The sequence below is a fragment of the Pseudochaenichthys georgianus genome, chromosome 3 (assembly GCF_902827115.2).
Source record: "Pseudochaenichthys georgianus chromosome 3, fPseGeo1.2, whole genome shotgun sequence".
NCBI classification, from domain to species: Eukaryota; Metazoa; Chordata; class Actinopteri; order Perciformes; family Channichthyidae; genus Pseudochaenichthys; species Pseudochaenichthys georgianus.
This window is the reverse complement of record NC_047505.1, coordinates 14169059-14187083: the sequence shown is the minus strand read 5'-3', so window position 1 is coordinate 14187083 and position 18025 is coordinate 14169059. Positions and strand designations below refer to the sequence as shown.

The 18025-nt window shown below is 44.8% G+C and overlaps 1 protein-coding gene across 3 annotated transcripts in view; it reads right to left on the bottom strand.

Moving 5' to 3' along the window:
* The window catches only part of LOC117465777 (myocyte-specific enhancer factor 2A-like), an 89984-nt gene that overhangs the window by 50463 nt on the left and 21496 nt on the right, over nt 1-18025 (bottom strand). The window contains exon 1 of one of the 3 annotated variants that reach the window (XM_034108805.1): nt 13758-13815. The exons of the other annotated variants lie outside the window; for them this stretch is intronic. The gene's annotated coding sequence lies outside the window, so the exon portion shown is untranslated. Of the gene's footprint in view, nt 1-13757; nt 13816-18025 lie in introns of those variants that run through there. 3 annotated transcript variants of the gene reach the window in all.

The following is an 18025-nucleotide window of genomic DNA, read 5'->3' as shown; positions in this document are numbered from 1 at the left end:
CACCATGGAAACATCCATGGTGAGACTCATGGTGGTTTGCTGGAAGATGAAAGGGTTTCCGTTTCATCAGTGTTTGCAGAAGCGACTGATGAAATAGATCACATCCCTCGTTCCCGTCTTCACCTTCCCTGCAGCTGCGCTAATACGCCTCCTTTCCTAAACTTCGCTTTTTGCTCCATCTTGTCCTTCTTCCCCCAGCATCCTATTTGCATCGTATCCATCAGCAGGGAGAGAGGGAGAGGCTCTCTTGCTCAAGGCATAACTAGGCGGAGTGATAGAAGATCCTTCTCCCCCGCTAGTCCGGACATTCTTTGAAGTTCTCATAAGCGGAGTTTTTATAAAAGTTCTAAGGGGGGCTTATACATGGTAAACAGACAGGCTATGTGGTGGACCTGCTCCCCAAGGGAGGTGGAGTGAGATGCGGCTTGTTTACTGGCTGAAGTGTCTAACACTTCCCTGTTTGGAGTAGCACTCAATGTGCCGACCCTCCCCACATGCCCAGTAGTGAATACGGCTTTTCTTTGATGTAAGTTAAGCGAATAACAATTTATGTAAAAACATAATGCTGTTGCAGCAACTTAAAAGAACCAGCGATGAAATTAGCATTTTTCATGCAAATGATGCTCCGGCACGATACACAGTCTTTGAATAAGCAGAAGTTATTGCAAGTGAGTCTCCTTGTAACTCTGAGAGTTGATCCTACATTGTTCTACTTCACCCTTTTCTATGGCTTATTATGTCCTTTATAGCAAGGCAGGAGCAAGGAAACAATGTCCTGCCGGTGTCTGATGCCAGAGCGCGGCAGGAGCACGGACTGTGATGAATCCATCACCCAGTCAGACAGGCTAGTCTCTGGTATCAAGCAGCTTGAGTATCGACGCCTGGCCTCTGCTGCCTGCAGGTCACTGAGCTAATGACTTTCTAATAATTAAACTCATCTCCCTCCACCAGCAGTGCAGCCATTTAAAGCCATGCTGAAGGCCACGGAGATTGGATGGCTTAAAGAGTGATCTGTCATTACACTTGACTCCCCTAGTCAGTTGGCAAGCCTAGATGCTGTGGGACTGTGTGAAGAATGAGTTTCAGTAAGGAGATGAGTAATTACCGCTTTGGCCACATTGAATATGAAACAGAAGATGTGCACTAGGAGGATGTATCTTTTTACTGGCTACACCTGACATATGGTGTATGGCTGTGTGAGGCAAAGGCACAACATGATGATGAGCTATTGGCAAGGTGTCTTCTTCTGCCAGTGGAAGCTGCATTCCACTAGCGTTTACTTGCTCTTGTTTGGTTTTTCATTGGGGAAATATGTAGATACTACCTGGCACTTTTTTTAGTTTAACTTCAGCAAAAACACTTAGCTGACAAGGTAAGGTTACAAGTAGGGATGCACGATAATTATCGGTCCGATATTAGGAATTATGACGTCATCCCGATAAACCCGATACCAGTATTAATAGCCCCGATAATATACAATATATTTTTTGGGTAAAAAAAAAAGAAAAAAATACTGCGGTGTGGGTGGATTGGGATGAGGGGCGCTTGTTTTTCACTCGGTTCCTCCCGTTTTGCCAGTACTGTGGTATTAGTGGTTTAGGAAGAGGGGAGTTCTTCACAAATCCAGCGCTCCCTAATATACTTCGAACCTGATCAGTCACCTGAAACATCGCCATCGCTACGATGGTGTGTTAAAAGCGTACGAAGACAATAATACAATACAAAGTGTGTGTGTGTGTGTGTGTGTGTGTGTGTGTGTGTGTGTGTGTGTGTGTGTGTGTGTGTGTGTGTGTGTGTGTGTGTGTGTGTGTGTGTGACCAGATTAGTCAGTTATTTATCTGATGATGATATTGTTGATCCCTTCAGTTTGGTTGCTGACAATTCAAACACAGAAAATATAAACAAGTATTGTGTTTTTGTATTGATTATGTTGACATGTCTCTATTGGTCACTTCCTCTCCAGACCACCAACCTTCCACAGCAGAACTTCCTGCATGGCAGCATGGTGTACAGCCCTGGTGCAGGAGGAGGGGGGGGGGGGGGAGGAGGAGCGACCTCCCAGGCTCTCGCTGCAGCCACAGCAGCTCTGGCTGACAGTGGGATCCTCTCCTCACCTCACACACACCTCCAAAGAAACATTAACCCCTCACAGAGACCTCCCAGCAATGGAAACGTGTGTGTGTGTGTGTGTGTGTGTGTGTGTGTGTGTGTGTGTGTGTGTGTGTGTGTGTGTGGTGTGTGTGTGTGTGTGTGTGTGTGTGTGTGTGTGTGTGTGTATGTGTGTGTGTATGTGTGTGGTGCGCGCGCGTGTTGGAGCTATGTGCAACTCAAGGCATATGCTCGAACCGGAGCTGCCTGGACGCTGCAATCATGTTGCGCACTATCCGTGCTGAGTGTGCTGACTTTTCGTACAATGTCCCACTGTCTGGCTTCCTGCATAAAGTCAAGTGTTCGGCGCAGTTGTGGCGAAATGTCGCTCCTCTGTTTTCATTTAAACAGCTCCTTATATCCGTTAGCGCAGCTAGCTAGCACCAGATGCTAACAACAACAATACACGTAAGGTCTCTCTTTCGCTCGCTCGGGCCACACATATACACACCCTCCCGGTCCTCCCGATGGCCAGTCGGTGTCAGCCGGTGAGCGTGGAAGTGTGGTCTGCTGCAACCAGGCGGCAGGAGCGGGGCTGTCAGCATCAGCTTGTAGATGGTATTTTAAACTCGATGCGCTCTGAAACTACGGGGCGGCCAAGGAAAAAAAATACACATGCGTTAATCGCGTTAAAATAATTAGTGGCGTAACATTTTTTTTATTATCGGTCTTGAGAAGCAGGAAGTTATCGGTATCGGTATCGGGTTTCAAAAAACCAATATCGTGCATCCCTAGTTACAAGACTACTACATGTCACTTGATTCTGATTGGTCAATTTGAACATTTCAGAGGTTCTAAAAAGTAAACTGCAAAGGGGGCTAATTAGCGGATGTTTGATAAAAACAAAAAACAAACAAACGACTTATTTGTGTGAAAAGGCTCATGCACACCTAGAATAGAAATTGCATGAAAATATCCAAAAATATAAGCAAAAGTAGCTATTCTTCATAAAGTATATTTAATCAAGCCCAATTAACAAAGATGATACTTGATTGTAATTTCTTCTATTTGGCCGGGACATTGAAATCTTTCCGGACAGGTGTACCAGGGTAAAGGCAACCCTGGTCTATGTCGAGGCATCATTTCTTGACAATAAAAAAAAGCATTCTTATGAAATCATCATGCTAATAAATGAAATGAATGTGGTACTCAACAAGCCTGAAGCTTCAGGGCTGCCTTCACTGACACACTGTTCTCCAGTATGCTGCACTGTAACTCTCGACCTCCCAGCCTTGTAAAAACTCCAAGACAGCAGTCTACTCATTTAATTACCGACCCGCTGTGATGTCATTTCATTATTGTGTTGCTTTTATGACAGTGGGATAAGATTTTCCTGTCTCAACACAGAGACACTGATGTCATGCCTGCAACACAGATGGAAACACAAGCTGCCCTGTAAAATATGTATATATATATATATACTCTCTCTGGTCCTTTCATAAAAACACTAATTGGTCTTCGGCTGAACTTTCAATACCGACTCATTATGTTATATTTTGCAGTCTGTCATTGTCATGTTTCAGCTGTGAGGAAAAGTGATAACGGACTGAAACAAAGTGACACTATGGGGTAAAAACGTCTTGTTTCCCAACTGTAATCATGCGGCATGTACAGTAGGATTCTTATAACAGGCAAGAGAGGCTTAAGCTCCACTGGGCCAATGCAATAAAATAACAATCCAAACCACAACTACTCCCAGACAATTCCCTGTCAAGGACACCCGAACACGCTCTCATATACCAACTCTACTTTGACTGGAGAAGTATTTTTAAAGCACTTTTAGCATGTTTTCTTGGTATTCTTGACTAAAAATCTCAAACAGATCGTAAAAACCTCATCAATTCAAACTATAAAACTGCAGAACTGCTATTTCCCTAATTCAGGGCTCGACAGTAACGGTTGCCATTGGCAACCATTCAGAAACAATTTCAACCACTTCTTGGCCTTTGGTTGCCATCAGTGGCAACCCGTTTTTAACATAAAGAAATAAGGACAGCAAACAGCTAAATGTGCACCCCAAAATAGATAAATGTTAATTATTTGTTGTGACCAGTCGGAACCTGATACTTAAGTTGCACGTGCATTGGTGTGATTACGGAGCCAGAAAGGATGCACGTTTACTCGCGTGCGCGGTGCGTTGTGTGTTTGTTTTTCCAAAAAATGGCGAAGCAAATTAAGTTGTTTGACTGTGGGGTAAAAAGTTTGGCCAACCCGTCAACATCTCAAACGAATATTCAAAGTGATTCAACTGATAAAGTGCAAGATAAACCCGAACGAAAAGCAAAGAGGAAATGTGTACAATCTTGGGAGGCGAAATATGTACATTCTGCTCCGTTGTGCATTCACTTCCGGTAAAAGTTCCTTCAAAATAAGAGTCCCGATCTTATTACTACCAAAATAAAAGTGCAAAACGAAACTTTACCATAGAAAAATATTGGCATACAAATATAATCCCTTCTATAAAAAGGTAACACATTTTAAATATAGTAAGACATATTAAAAGGTAATTTACAGCATTAATAATGAATATCTAATTCTTAACTGTGAATGGTTTTCATTTATTTAACATTAGAAATGTATTCGATAATGACAGAACCACAATCAAGACTTCAATGCTGATGGGCCAGTGGATCTATGGTGGGGGTCAGCACAAAGGTCAAGAAACCCACATTTGAAAGGGAGACAACGGATGACCAAGAAACTAGTGACTTGCTCAATTCATTTGTGAGGGATCTGTGAAGAACATGACAACAGCTGCACTACTGGTATTTAGTATACCAGCAATTGAGGGTGGACAAGTTTACTACCACTTAAGTGTCAAATAGGCTAATTGTGTTAATTACTTATTGTAAAGCATTTGAACATTCTTTTGTGTCACATGTTCATTATTAAGTTGATGTATAATTGTATAGTATCTTAATTATTTAAAATATAAGGTGACTAAAAATGGCAACTGTATTTTCAGTTTTGGCAACCAAAAGCTGATGCCTGGTTGCCAGCCTGGCAACCACTTTTAAAAGTTAGCGTTGAGCCCTGCAATTGTTGATAACGAACATATCACAATGGAAACAAATAGAACTCCGATTAATCAGATTTATTTTTACACATTTCTTATATAAATGTATATTAGTGTCTAGCGACTTGAAAGTATTGTGAAGTGGGAGTAGCCATTTCTATCTTAGTTCCACTCCACATTTTTCACCACTACATTTTTCCATGGAATATGTGGCCCCCTACAAAGTCTTGATGTCCTCTGAGGATCCTCACCCCACAGGAACATTGACCTACTGAAGTATTGGAAAGCACTCGTCTTTACAGTAGTCCATCCATCCATCCATCTTCTCCCGCTTATCCGTGGTCGGGTCGCGGGGGTAGCAGTTCCAGCAGAGAGCCCCAAACTTTCTTTTCCCTGGCGACATCAACCAGCTCTGACTGGGGGATCCCAAGGCGCTCCCAGGCCAGCGAAGAGATATAATCCCTCCACCTGGTCCTAGGTCTACCCCTTGGTCTCTTCCCAGCTGGACGTGCCTGGAACACCTCCCTAGGGAGGCGCCCAGGTGGCATCCTAACTAGGTGCCCGAACCACCTCAACTGGCTTCTTTCGACGCGAAGGAGGAGCGGCTCAACTCCGAGTCCCTCCCTGATGACCGAACTTCTCACCTTATCTCTAAGGGAGACACCAGCCACCCGGCGGAGGAAACCCATCTCGGCCGCTTGTATCCGCGATCTCGTTCTTTCGGTCATGACCCATCCTTCATGACCATAGGTGAGGGTAGGAACGAAAATGGCCCGGTAGACAGAGAGCTTTGCCTTCTGGCTCAGCTCCCTTTTCGTCACAACGGTGCGGTAAAGCGACTGCAATACCGCTCCCGCTGCTCCGATTCTCCGGCCCATCTCACGCTCCATTGTTCCCTCACTCGAGAACAAGACCCCGAGATACTTGAACTCCTTCACTTGGGGTAAGGACTCATTCCCTACTTGGAGTGGACAGTCCATCGGTTTCCTGCTGAGAACCATGGCCTCAGATTTGGAGGTGCTGATCCTCATCCCAGCCGCTTCACACTCGGTTGCGAACCGATCCAGTGAGTGCTGAAGGTCGCAGACCGATGAAGCCATCAGAACCACATCATCTGCAAAAAGCAGTGGTGCAATCCTTAGTCCACCGAACTGCAGACCCCCCCCCCCCACGACTACGCCTCGAAATCCGATCCATGTATATTACAAACAGGATTGGTGACAAAGCGCAGCCCTGGCGGAGGCCAACCCTCACCGGAAATGGGTCCGACTTACTGCCGAGGACCCGGACACAGCTCTCGCTTTGGGAGTACAGAGATTGGATGGCCCTGAGTAGAGACCCCCTCACCCCATACTCCCGCAGCACCTCCCACAGTAACTCCCTGGGAACCCGGTCATACGCCTTCTCCAAGTCTACAAAACACATGTAGACCGGATAAGCGTACTCCCAGGCCCCCTCCAGGATCCTTGCGAGAGTAAAAAGCTGATCCGTCGTTCCACGACCAGGACGAAATCCGCATTGTTCCTCCTCAATCTGAGGTTCGACAATCGGCCTGACCCTCCTTTCGAGTACCTTGGAGTAAACTTTCCCGGGGAGGCTGAGTAGTGTGATGCCTCTGTAATTGGCACACACCCTCTGATCCCCCTTTTTGAAAAGGGGGACCACCACCCCGGTCTGCCACTCCTTCGGTACTGTTTCCGACTTCCACGCAACGTTGATGAGACGTGTCAACCATGACAGTCCCTCAACACCCAGAGCCTTCAGCATTTCCGGGCGGATCTCATCCACCCCCGGGGCTTTGCCACTGTGGAGTTGTTTGACGACCTCAGTGACCTCCCCCCGGGAGATTGGTGTCGATCCCCCGTCATACTCCAGCTCTGCCTCTAACATAGAGGGCGGAGTTGTCGGGTTCAGGAGTTCCTCAAAGTGTTCCTTCCAACGTCCCAACACTCCATCAGTTGAGGTCAACAACGTCCCATCCTTACTGTACACAGCTTGGATGGTTCCCTGCTTCCCCCTCCTGAGGTGTCGGACAGTTTTCCAGAACAACTTTGGTGCCGCCCGAAAGTCCTTCTCCATGTCTTCTCCGAACTTCTCCCACACCCGCTGCTTTGCCTCGGCCACGGATGAGGCTGCTGCCCTTCGGGCCTGTCGGTACCTTGCAACTGCCTCGGGAGTCCCCCGGGATAACAAATCCCTGAAGGCCTCCTTCTTCAGTCGGACGGCTTCCCTGACCACCGGTGTCCACCACGAGGTTCGAGGGTTACCGCCCCTTGAGGCACCTAGGACCTTGAGACCACAGCTCCCCACCGCGGCTTCGGCAATAGAGGCTTTGAACACCGACCACTCTGGTTCAATGTCCCCAACCTCCACAGGAATGCCCGAAAAGCTCCGCCGGAGGTGTGAGTTGAAGGCCTCCTGAACTTGGGCCTCCTCCAGACGTTCCCAGTTCACCCGAACTACACGTTTGGGCTTACCAGGTCTATCCAGAGGCTTCCCCCGCCACTCGACCCAACTCACCACCAGATGGTGATCAGTTGACAACTCCGCCCCTCTCTTTACCCGAGTGTCCAAAACATACGGCCTCAGGTCCGATGATACGATAACGAAATCGATCATGGACCTTCTGCCTAGGGTGCTCTGGTACCACGTACACTTATGAGCATCCTTATGTTCGAACATGGTGTTTGTTATGGCCAATCCATGACTAGCACAGAAGTCCAGTAACAAACCACCACTCCGGTTCAGATCAGGGGGGCCGTTCCTCCCAATCACGGCCCCCCAAGTGTCTCCATCATTGCCCACATGTGCGTTGAAGTCTCCCAGCAAGACTAAGGAGTCCCCTTCAGGAGCCCCATACAGGACTCTTTCCAGGGTCTCCAAGAAGGCCGAATACTCTGAACTGCTGTTGGGTGCATAAGCACACACAACAGTCAGAGTTTTCCCCCCCATAACCCGCAGGCGTAGGGAGGCGACCCTCTCGTCCACTGGGGTAAACTCCAACAACGAAGCACCTAACCGGGGACTTGTGAGTATCCCACACCCGCCCGGCGCCTCACACCTTGAGCAAACTCCGGAGAAGAATAGAGTCCAACCCCTATCCAGAAGTAAGGTTCCAGAGCCGACGCTGTGCGTAGAGGTGAGCCCAACCAGATCCAACTGGTACCGCTCCACCTCCCGCACAAGCTCCGGCTCCTTCCCCCCCAGAGAGGTGACTGTTCCACGTCCCAAAGCCAGCTTCTGTCGCCCGGGTCTGGTCCGTCGAGACCCTCCGCTTTCACTGCCACCCTTCTGGCAGCGCACCCGACCCCATCGAGTTTTCCCGTAGGTGGTGGGCCCGCGGGACGGAGAAGCGGAGGTGTTGCCCACGTTGCCTTTTCGGGCTGGGCCCGGCCGGGCTCCGTGGCAAGCCCGGCCACCAGACGCTCGCCGACGAGTCCTCCTTCTGGGCCTGGCTCCAGAAGGGGACCCCGGGCTTCCTCCGGGCCGGGTATCCTCACTTCTTGTTCTTGTTTCTTTCATGAGGTCTTTTGAACCAATCTTAGTCTGGCCCCTTGCCTGAGACCAATTTGCCATGGGAGACCCTACCAGGAACACAAGGTTCCAGACAACACAGCCCCCAGGTTCATCAGGGCACACAAACCTCTCTACCACGGTAAGGTGCTGGTTCTTCAGAGAGTACTTACAGTAGTGCTTAAGACAAAGGTGAGCGAAAAATCGAGGTACACTATAGAGAACTCAAAGTAAGTCAAGCACCCACATCATGAAGTACAGAACCCCCCATGTACAGCACATCCTGCTCTATGCTCACTGCAGAGCTTTATCACAGAGAAGCATCTCTAGCCTTTGATCTACTAAATGATATTATAATGAATTCTTTAACATTGTTTTTTCCCCGCTCTCATTGAAAATCTGTGCTTTCAGCAAAGTGATATCATCCTTTTGTTGTGAAACGATGATAAGTAGATCTAAGGCCGCTATCCTTAGGGTCCTTCAGGCAATCTCCTATCCCCCAACCCTAAACCCCCTACACATTCCCTCACACACCAACACTACCCTTTCTCCGAGGGACGACTAGAGTTCGGTTAGCCATTATACAAGTGTTTCCACATGCATTCAGCCTGTATCAATCTGACACCAGCTGTGTGATACATTGTGACTTTAAGTAAATATGCCACTAAAGCCTTCGACACCAACATTTAAGGGGGTGTGAGTATATTGTGAAGATGAATTACTGACACAATCTCAAAGGTTTGGCATGCACCCCATATTTGTATGCGGGCCTCTACTGTGACATGTCCCCATGCTTTAATGTTCAACCATCTCTTTATTTTTCTCATACTGCCTGTGCTGCAGCACCTCTTTTTCACCCTCTGTCTGAAACCAGAGCCCAGTCTGCTCTGATTGGTTAGCTGTCTGGCTCTGTTGTGATTGGTCCACCACTTAGAGATGTCTTGCCCCTTAGCGTACAATGTGTTATAGCGCTAACCAATCGTGTGAGTGTTACATAGTGATGTCATTATGTTGCGGAAGTAAACAAAGGAGTCCAATGGAGGAGTTTATGGCAGAGGGGAGAGTGTGTGGGAGAGAAACTCCATCTGGAGAGAACTTTGGGATTTTAGCCTTTGCAGACCATTTACATGCACAAAAACCTAAAGGAATGGGAAAACCCCAAAAAGCACAAAAGGACCTCTTGAATGGAATACAAGTAGTGCAAACCTAATCAGAATGAAATTGTAAGCTACCAACACATGATAGAATTTGCTCAGCAAGTAGGAGTATACAAATGGCTACCTCACATACAGCCTTAGTGTCTTAGTTGCCCATTGTCTGTCTTAGTTGCCCATTGAAAGGTTGGAGGCAACGAAGGTCAAAGTTGAAATAACTTGAATTTTGAGCATCAAGGATCCTGAATTTCCACACAGGGATTAATAAAGGTCCATTTTGTCTTATTTTATCGATACCGCAAATTTGGCCGGTGAAGATCTCCCATTGGGACTAGATGTTTATGTGATTCAGAATGTGTTAGTAGTTGTGTTGCAGCTGGAATAGATTCCATACTACAAACAGCTCCTTACACTGAATTGCTGAAATTAGAAGAGGTATTACCTCTGGGATTAGATCACCTGGGATTCGAGGGTATTGATTAAAGTAGGGCTGTTGCGATTATGGCAAAAATCATAATCACGATTATTTTGGGTCAATAATTTATATCACGATTATTTTGACGATTATTCATTGACCATTTATTGAACTTTAAAACAAATAATATTTTACCAATAAACAAGAACAACAAATATGTTTGGAGCGCACTTCCAAAACCTTACTAAACATATATTATTAATATGATAAATCAAAATAAATTAGACCAAAATAAATTAAATCAAATATGATGCAGTGCACTGTCACAACCTGCTGAAAACTCCTTAACATATAGCCAACATTTTGGTAAAACATATTCAACATATTCCACTCAGTTAAACGTTGAAGGCTGGCCAACCGTCATGGTCCAGAAGTAACAGGAAATAAATGTTGAACTACAATTTAAGACCAAATAAAAATGTTTAGGCCACCATGGCAAATGCTGGTAGGGCTGCTCATGTCATCTCTTAAAGATTTTTTGCAAGAAACACCAGCCTGTTTACATGGTCTGGTTTCAGAGATGAGCGCAGGCAGGTGACAAGCCACCTGTACCGAAGACCCTCAGCCACGACACATGGGGTGACGCCGGCCAATCACAAAGCTTTGATGCGTTCAAGTGCATTATTCTGGCACAGGAAGATTATGTTACAGGACATTAACGATAAAACAGAATATTGTTGTTCTATTTTTAGACACATCTCGCGATCGACTGGTTGGGCACCCCAGGGCTAGACCATAGGTCCGTTGTGGTCGCAAAGTAGTCAGCTGAAGCCACATCTCTCTCAACTTCCCCACGGCATTTGTCATATAGTGCAGGCAGCGCAGACCTGCTGAAATAATACCGAGACGGCATCGCGTAACGCTTGTCCAACGTGTTGACAAGTTGCTTAAAGCCCTGGTTGCTAACAGTGCTAACTGGGCCACATATCTTTAGCGATGTGAAATGTAATGGCAAAGTACTTAGTGGAAATAGTTTTACCCTTCTTTTAACGAGTTGCTGCTCTTGTTCCGACATCTTCGCTCGCGCTGAACACTCACAACACATGTCACTCCCACGTGGCCGAGTGGGCTTTTAGGGAGGGGCGAAAGCGCACCCAGCAAAAATAATCGTATTTTTGTCAATTATTGCTGTTTTCATAATCGTCGCAAACCGTAATCGCGATTAAAATACGATTAATTGCACAGCCCTAGCTTAAAGCCATGTGTGAGATCAAACTGTGTGGGAAATGACAACCAACCGGAACCACCAGGCTGCAGCAACACAGGCTTCAATTTGCACTCATCAAACCAACCATTGTTATTGACATTATATTTTTCTTACTGGCCTACATTTACTATACCAACAATGTTCAATAGCCAACTGATATCATGCAAATACCAAACTGGATTTTTTTTTTCAAAAGACAGACAGGAAAACTCTTACAATAACACTAGACTACAGGCAAAGCTAGAGTTCTACAAAGCTGCACAGAAAGGATTGGTAAAAGTCAGGACAGCAACAAATCAACACATCTTAAGTCACAGCATGAAAATTCACTGGTTTCGCAAAAAATTGCGCTTTTAAACATAGTTCTTACAATGGCTTGGCTTAGTGAAAGCTATCGTACTAGCAGTGCTCTTGCTTTTGGGTTTGTTTTTCATAATGTAATGCACATTAAGAAAAATAAGCAAATTAAGAAACAGATGGGATTTAACCAGAATTCCCTTTTAGCGACTGCATTTCTACGGACATTTGAGTGATCCTGCACCCTGGTTTTAGGATTTGCACTGGAAGACTCATAGTAAGATGAGTTACAAGAACAATTTTTATATCATTTCTTATTTTATTTGTCCGAATAGTCACAAGTGCTGTAAGTTGAACATATACAGTAGAAGTTGTTTAATGAGTCTATAACTCAGAGAGCAGTGAGAGGTCTGTACAGCCAGCATGTATGAAGTGTTTGGCCCCAATGAGACAGTGTCAGGACTCTGAGCAGACCCAAACCGCTCTCTGGTCTGGATCCTGTCTCAGCAAATCCACACCGAGTTGAATGAGGCAGAGCCACACTGCCATTGACCCAACGTGACTGTTTAAATTGGGCAAGGCGGAGGGAAACCTATTTACTGTGAATAACAAAAGCCGCGTTCACACTGCGGTAATTTTCCCAACAAAGGTTCATGCGAACTTAGTTCATGATCGCGTTCACACCAAAAAGAGCCGGTACTAAAGTAGTTCATTGCGAACCTTTTTACCCCCTCGAAAGTCCCTGCTAGAGAGCAGCGGGACTTTCGAGCGGCTCTTTTTTGAGAAAAGAGCTATATTCCTGATTGGCGGGCGAATGCAAACCACGCCCCGTAAAACTCCCAAAAAGTTTTGTGAAGCCGCCATTTTATTATCCTCGCATTAGCATTATTAGCATTAGCATTAGCCCAGCGCAGAAACGCAGAGAGACTAACTTATGGCAACACAAATAAAACATGGGAGCGGTGGAGATGAGGAGGGGGCGGCGTTCTGGCGATTTACTCGGAAGGCTTCAGTAGAAGCTGCTGGGACTCCCAGCAGCTTCTACTGAGCCAGTCCCCAACATCCGGGGACTTTCCGGCCGGGGGACTTTGGGCGGCAAGTATACGCCGTGAAGTGGTTTGCGGGCCTCCAGTAAACCCAAAGCAGAAGAAGAAGAAGTGACGTCAGCGGCTTCATTTGCCTATCCAAGTCATCCCAGGGGACTTTTTCTGGTGTGAACGCAATCTGTACTTAGTTCATGAGAACTAAAGAGTTCGGCATGAACTAAATTCGCATGAACCTTTGTGGGAAAAGTACCGCAGTGTGAACGCGGCTATTGACGGTTTTATATGACTGCCGGAGTAGATAGCAAGGCTAATATTTGGAAATTGTTTGATTTGATTTCTGTATTTATTGAGTGTAATTTCTGAGCTCCTCTGTGGAGTTTTTAGCATCAAACGTGCGGGTGTGTGGCCCAGTGGTCAGACGGCAGGCAGCCAGAGGTGGGGCTAGCTAGGAAGGAGCAGCTCCGGCCTGATTACCAAGCAGGAAGACTTCTCAAGTTCAGCAGATTAAGAGCTCTTCCAGAATCCACAGCGAGAGCCCCAACGAAAGCCCTCACTAGAAGATATTGCTCAACACAGTAAACATGATCGCAATCTTACTTCCCTATAAAATATACACTTAAAACCGTTTTACATTTCCCCTGAGCCTTCAGCAAAGTCATTTGAATACAGAGAACCAGAGTTGCATAATTTGTAACATTTTAAGGAAATATTATCCGCTGGGCTCACTCATTTATTTCCAACTGAAATGGTGGTTTAATAATATTAAAACCTAAATATTTGTGATTATTAGTTATCCATAAGCAAAGGGGAAAAGAAAGGGCCTAAGTATTGCCAGAAAATTACTTTTGCAATGTTTTGTAAGAGCTTGTGTCCAATTTTATAAAGGGGTTCCAGATATTACCTGAACGTGTCAGTATGTGCCAAGGCAGGAGGATAAACTCCTTTTGAAGCTCTGGAGGCAGGGCTCTCGACTAACTTTTTTCCCCATCCTCCCGGAACCGTCCCGAAATACAATCCAAGCCGTCCCGAAATTAATGTGGACCGTCCCGATTTTTTTTTCTTTTTTTTCCTACATTATCATTAGTTAAAATCATTTAAAGTGACCTTTAACATAAATAAAACATCATACAAATCATTAGATGATAATTCATCAACCTTTTTATTTTAGTAAATCATTCAATCACATAAACAAAGGCCAAATATATTTAAACAAACATACCAGGGTATATGCAGGAATTCTGAAGTCAAATTTAATACCTTTTAAGACCTTTTTTAAGACCCTTTCCATACATTTTAAGACCTCATCGCAACTTCGAGTTCTAACCGGTTACATTGAGGTAATGCCATATAGGAGCTCCCTCACAAATACCCAGGGGTTAAATTGGGCTGGGGCTGTCCGGGGCTAAGCCCGGCACAGAGGACGATGCTCTGACGTCATCACCCTCACACATTTGTCATATGTTTACAAAAAACGATATATATGTTAAGACTTTTCTCGTTCTTAATATAGACTATATTTAGGGTCGATATGTGTTGACCTTACTTTAAAATAGCAGATCTCTGTGACCGGATATAGTTTGGCTTAGACCCCGGCCCCACGAGGACGCATACAGTAAAACGCAAACGCAAAAAAGTCTTCCGTTCACACGCATTCGATTCATTAACGTGTCCGTTCACACTAGACCGCTGGAAATGCTGGAAACGCTGTAGTACATATGCCAGGCCTGTAAGTGGCGCTGCTGCCGCCACAAAATACACCAAAAGCAGCGAAGAAGACCCCGGAGCATGGTCGCCCTTCTGTTTATTTTCCGCGGTGGACGGCGTGTTCTCCTGCTGTATATCTCTCAGGTAGTCCACCATCAGATAACCCCCCCCCCCCCCACAGAGCGGAGCAAGGCAACGAAACTTAAAATAAGAAGCAGCATTTATGGCACGCGATGCATGGGGCCACCTTGAGGGGGTTTCCCGACATGTTGTTTCAGTAAATTAAAGGGTGTCATGTTGTCGTTGCTGTGGACCTTCTTAATACCTTGTAAAATGCCGTTTAATACTTTTTAATAGCCTTAATTTTCGCTAAATTGATTTATCAACTTTTAATACTTTTTAAGACCCCGCGGACACCCTGCATACAAACGAGAAAATTACTCTAATATTGAATCCAATCAAGTCCCATCCAATTATCAAAAAAAATCCAACACTGTGTCCTGAAGACAGAACCCAGAGTAATCACTAACTAGGATGACGGTCTGGAACACAGTCAGGAGACCTTTACAAACGGCCCCGCCCCCTCGCACATAGACGGGACAGAGAGATCTCATCTGGATTGGAAAGCTCGAAAATACATCATAGACGCATGTTGTAGTCTTATCAAGGCATATGCTCGAACCGGAGCTGCCTGGACGCTGCAATCATGTTGCGCACTATCCGTGCTGAGTGTGCTGACTTTTCGTACAATGTCCCACTGTCTGGCTTCCTGCATAAAGTCAAGTGTTCGGCGCAGTTGTGGCGAAATGTCGCTCCTCTGTTTTCATTTAAACAGCTCCTTATATCCGTTAGCGCAGCTAGCTAGCACCAGATGCTAACAACAACAATACACGTAAGGTCTCTCTTTCGCTCGCTCGGGCCACACATACACACCCTCCCGTCCTCCCTGGCCAGTCGGTGCAGCCGGTGAGCGTGGAAGTGTGGTCTGCTGCAACCAGGCGGCAGGAGCGGGGCTGTCAGCATCAGCTTGTAGATGGTATTTTAAACTCGATGCGCTCTGAAACTACGGGGCGGCCAAGGAAAAAAAATACACATGCGTTAATCGCGTTAAAATAATTAGTGGCGTAACATTTTTTTTATTATCGGTCTTGAGAAGCAGGAAGTTATCGGTATCGGGTTTCAAAAAACCAATATCGTGCATCCCTAGTTACAAGACTACTACATGTCACTTGATTCTGATTGGTCAATTTGAACATTTCAGAGGTTCTAAAAAGTAAACTGCAAAGGGGGCTAATTAGCGGATGTTTGATAAAAACAAAAAACAAACAAAAGACTTATTTGTGTGAAAAGGCTCATGCACACCTAGAATAGAAATTGCATGAAAATATCCAAAAATATAAGCAAAAGTAGCTATTCTTCATAAAGTATATTTAATCAAGCCCAATTAACAAAGATGATACTTGATTGTAATTTCTTCTATTTGGCCGGGACATTGAAATCTTTCCGGACAGGTGTACCAGGGTAAAGGCAACCCTGGTCTATGTCGAGGCATCATTTCTTGACAATAAAAAAAAGCATTCTTATGAAATCATCATGCTAATAAATGAAATGAATGTGGTACTCAACAAGCCTGAAGCTTCAGGGCTGCCTTCACTGACACACTGTTCTCCAGTATGCTGCACTGTAACTCTCGACCTCCCAGCCTTGTAAAAACTCCAAGACAGCAGTCTACTCATTTAATTACCGACCCGCTGTGATGTCATTTCATTATTGTGTTGCTTTTATGACAGTGGGATAAGATTTTCCTGTCTCAACACAGAGACACTGATGTCATGCCTGCAACACAGATGGAAACACAAGCTGCCCTGTAAAATATGTATATATATATATACTCTCTCTGGTCCTTTCATAAAAACACTAATTGGTCTTCGGCTGAACTTTCAATACCGACTCATTATGTTATATTTTGCAGTCTGTCATTGTCATGTTTCAGCTGTGAGGAAAAGTGATAACGGACTGAAACAAAGTGACACTATGGGGTAAAAACGTCTTGTTTCCCAACTGTAATCATGCGGCATGTACAGTAGGATTCTTATAACAGGCAAGAGAGGCTTAAGCTCCACTGGGCCAATGCAATAAAATAACAATCCAAACCACAACTACTCCCAGACAATTCCCTGTCAAGGACACCCGAACACGCTCTCATATACCAACTCTACTTTGACTGGAGAAGTATTTTTAAAGCACTTTTAGCATGTTTTCTTGGTATTCTTGACTAAAAATCTCAAACAGATCGTAAAAACCTCATCAATTCAAACTATAAAACTGCAGAACTGCTATTTCCCTAATTCAGGGCTCGACAGTAACGGTTGCCATTGGCAACCATTCAGAAACAATTTCAACCACTTCTTGGCCTTTGGTTGCCATCAGTGGCAACCCGTTTTTAACATAAAGAAATAAGGACAGCAAACAGCTAAATGTGCACCCCAAAATAGATAAATGTTAATTATTTGTTGTGACCAGTCGGAACCTGATACTTAAGTTGCACGTGCATTGGTGTGATTACGGAGCCAGAAAGGATGCACGTTTACTCGCGTGCGCGGTGCGTTGTGTGTTTGTTTTCAAAAAATGGCGAAGCAAATTAAGTTGTTTGACTGTGGGGTAAAAAGTTTGGCCAACCCGTCAACATCTCAAACGAATATTCAAAGTGATTCAACTGATAAAGTGCAAGATAAACCCGAACGAAAAGCAAAGAGGAAATGTGTACAATCTTGGGAGGCGAAATATGTACATTCTGCTCCGTTGTGCATTCACTTCCGGTAAAAGTTCCTTCAAAATAAGAGTCCCGATCTTATTACTACCAAAATAAAAGTGCAAAACGAAACTTTACCATAGAAAAATATTGGCATACAAATATAATCCCTTCTATAAAAAGGTAACACATTTTAAATATAGTAAGACATATTAAAAGGTAATTTACAGCATTAATAATGAATATCTAATTCTTAACTGTGAATGGTTTTCATTTATTTAACATTAGAAATGTATTAGATAATGACAGAACCACAATCAAGACTTCAATGCTGATGGGCCAGTGGATCTATGGTGGGGGTCAGCACAAAGGTCAAGAAACCCACATTTGAAAGGGAGACAACGGATGACCAAGAAACTAGTGACTTGCTCAATTCATTTGTGAGGGATCTGTGAAGAACATGACAACAGCTGCACTACTGGTATTTAGTATACCAGCAATTGAGGGTGGACAAGTTTACTACCACTTAAGTCAAATAGGCTAATTGTGTTAATTACTTATTGTAAAGCATTTGAACATTCTTTTGTGTCACATTTCATTATTAAGTTGATGTATAATTGTATAGTATCTTAATTATTTAAAATATAAGGTGACTAAAAATGGCAACTGTATTTTCAGTTTTGGCAACCAAAAGCTGATGCCTGGTTGCCAGC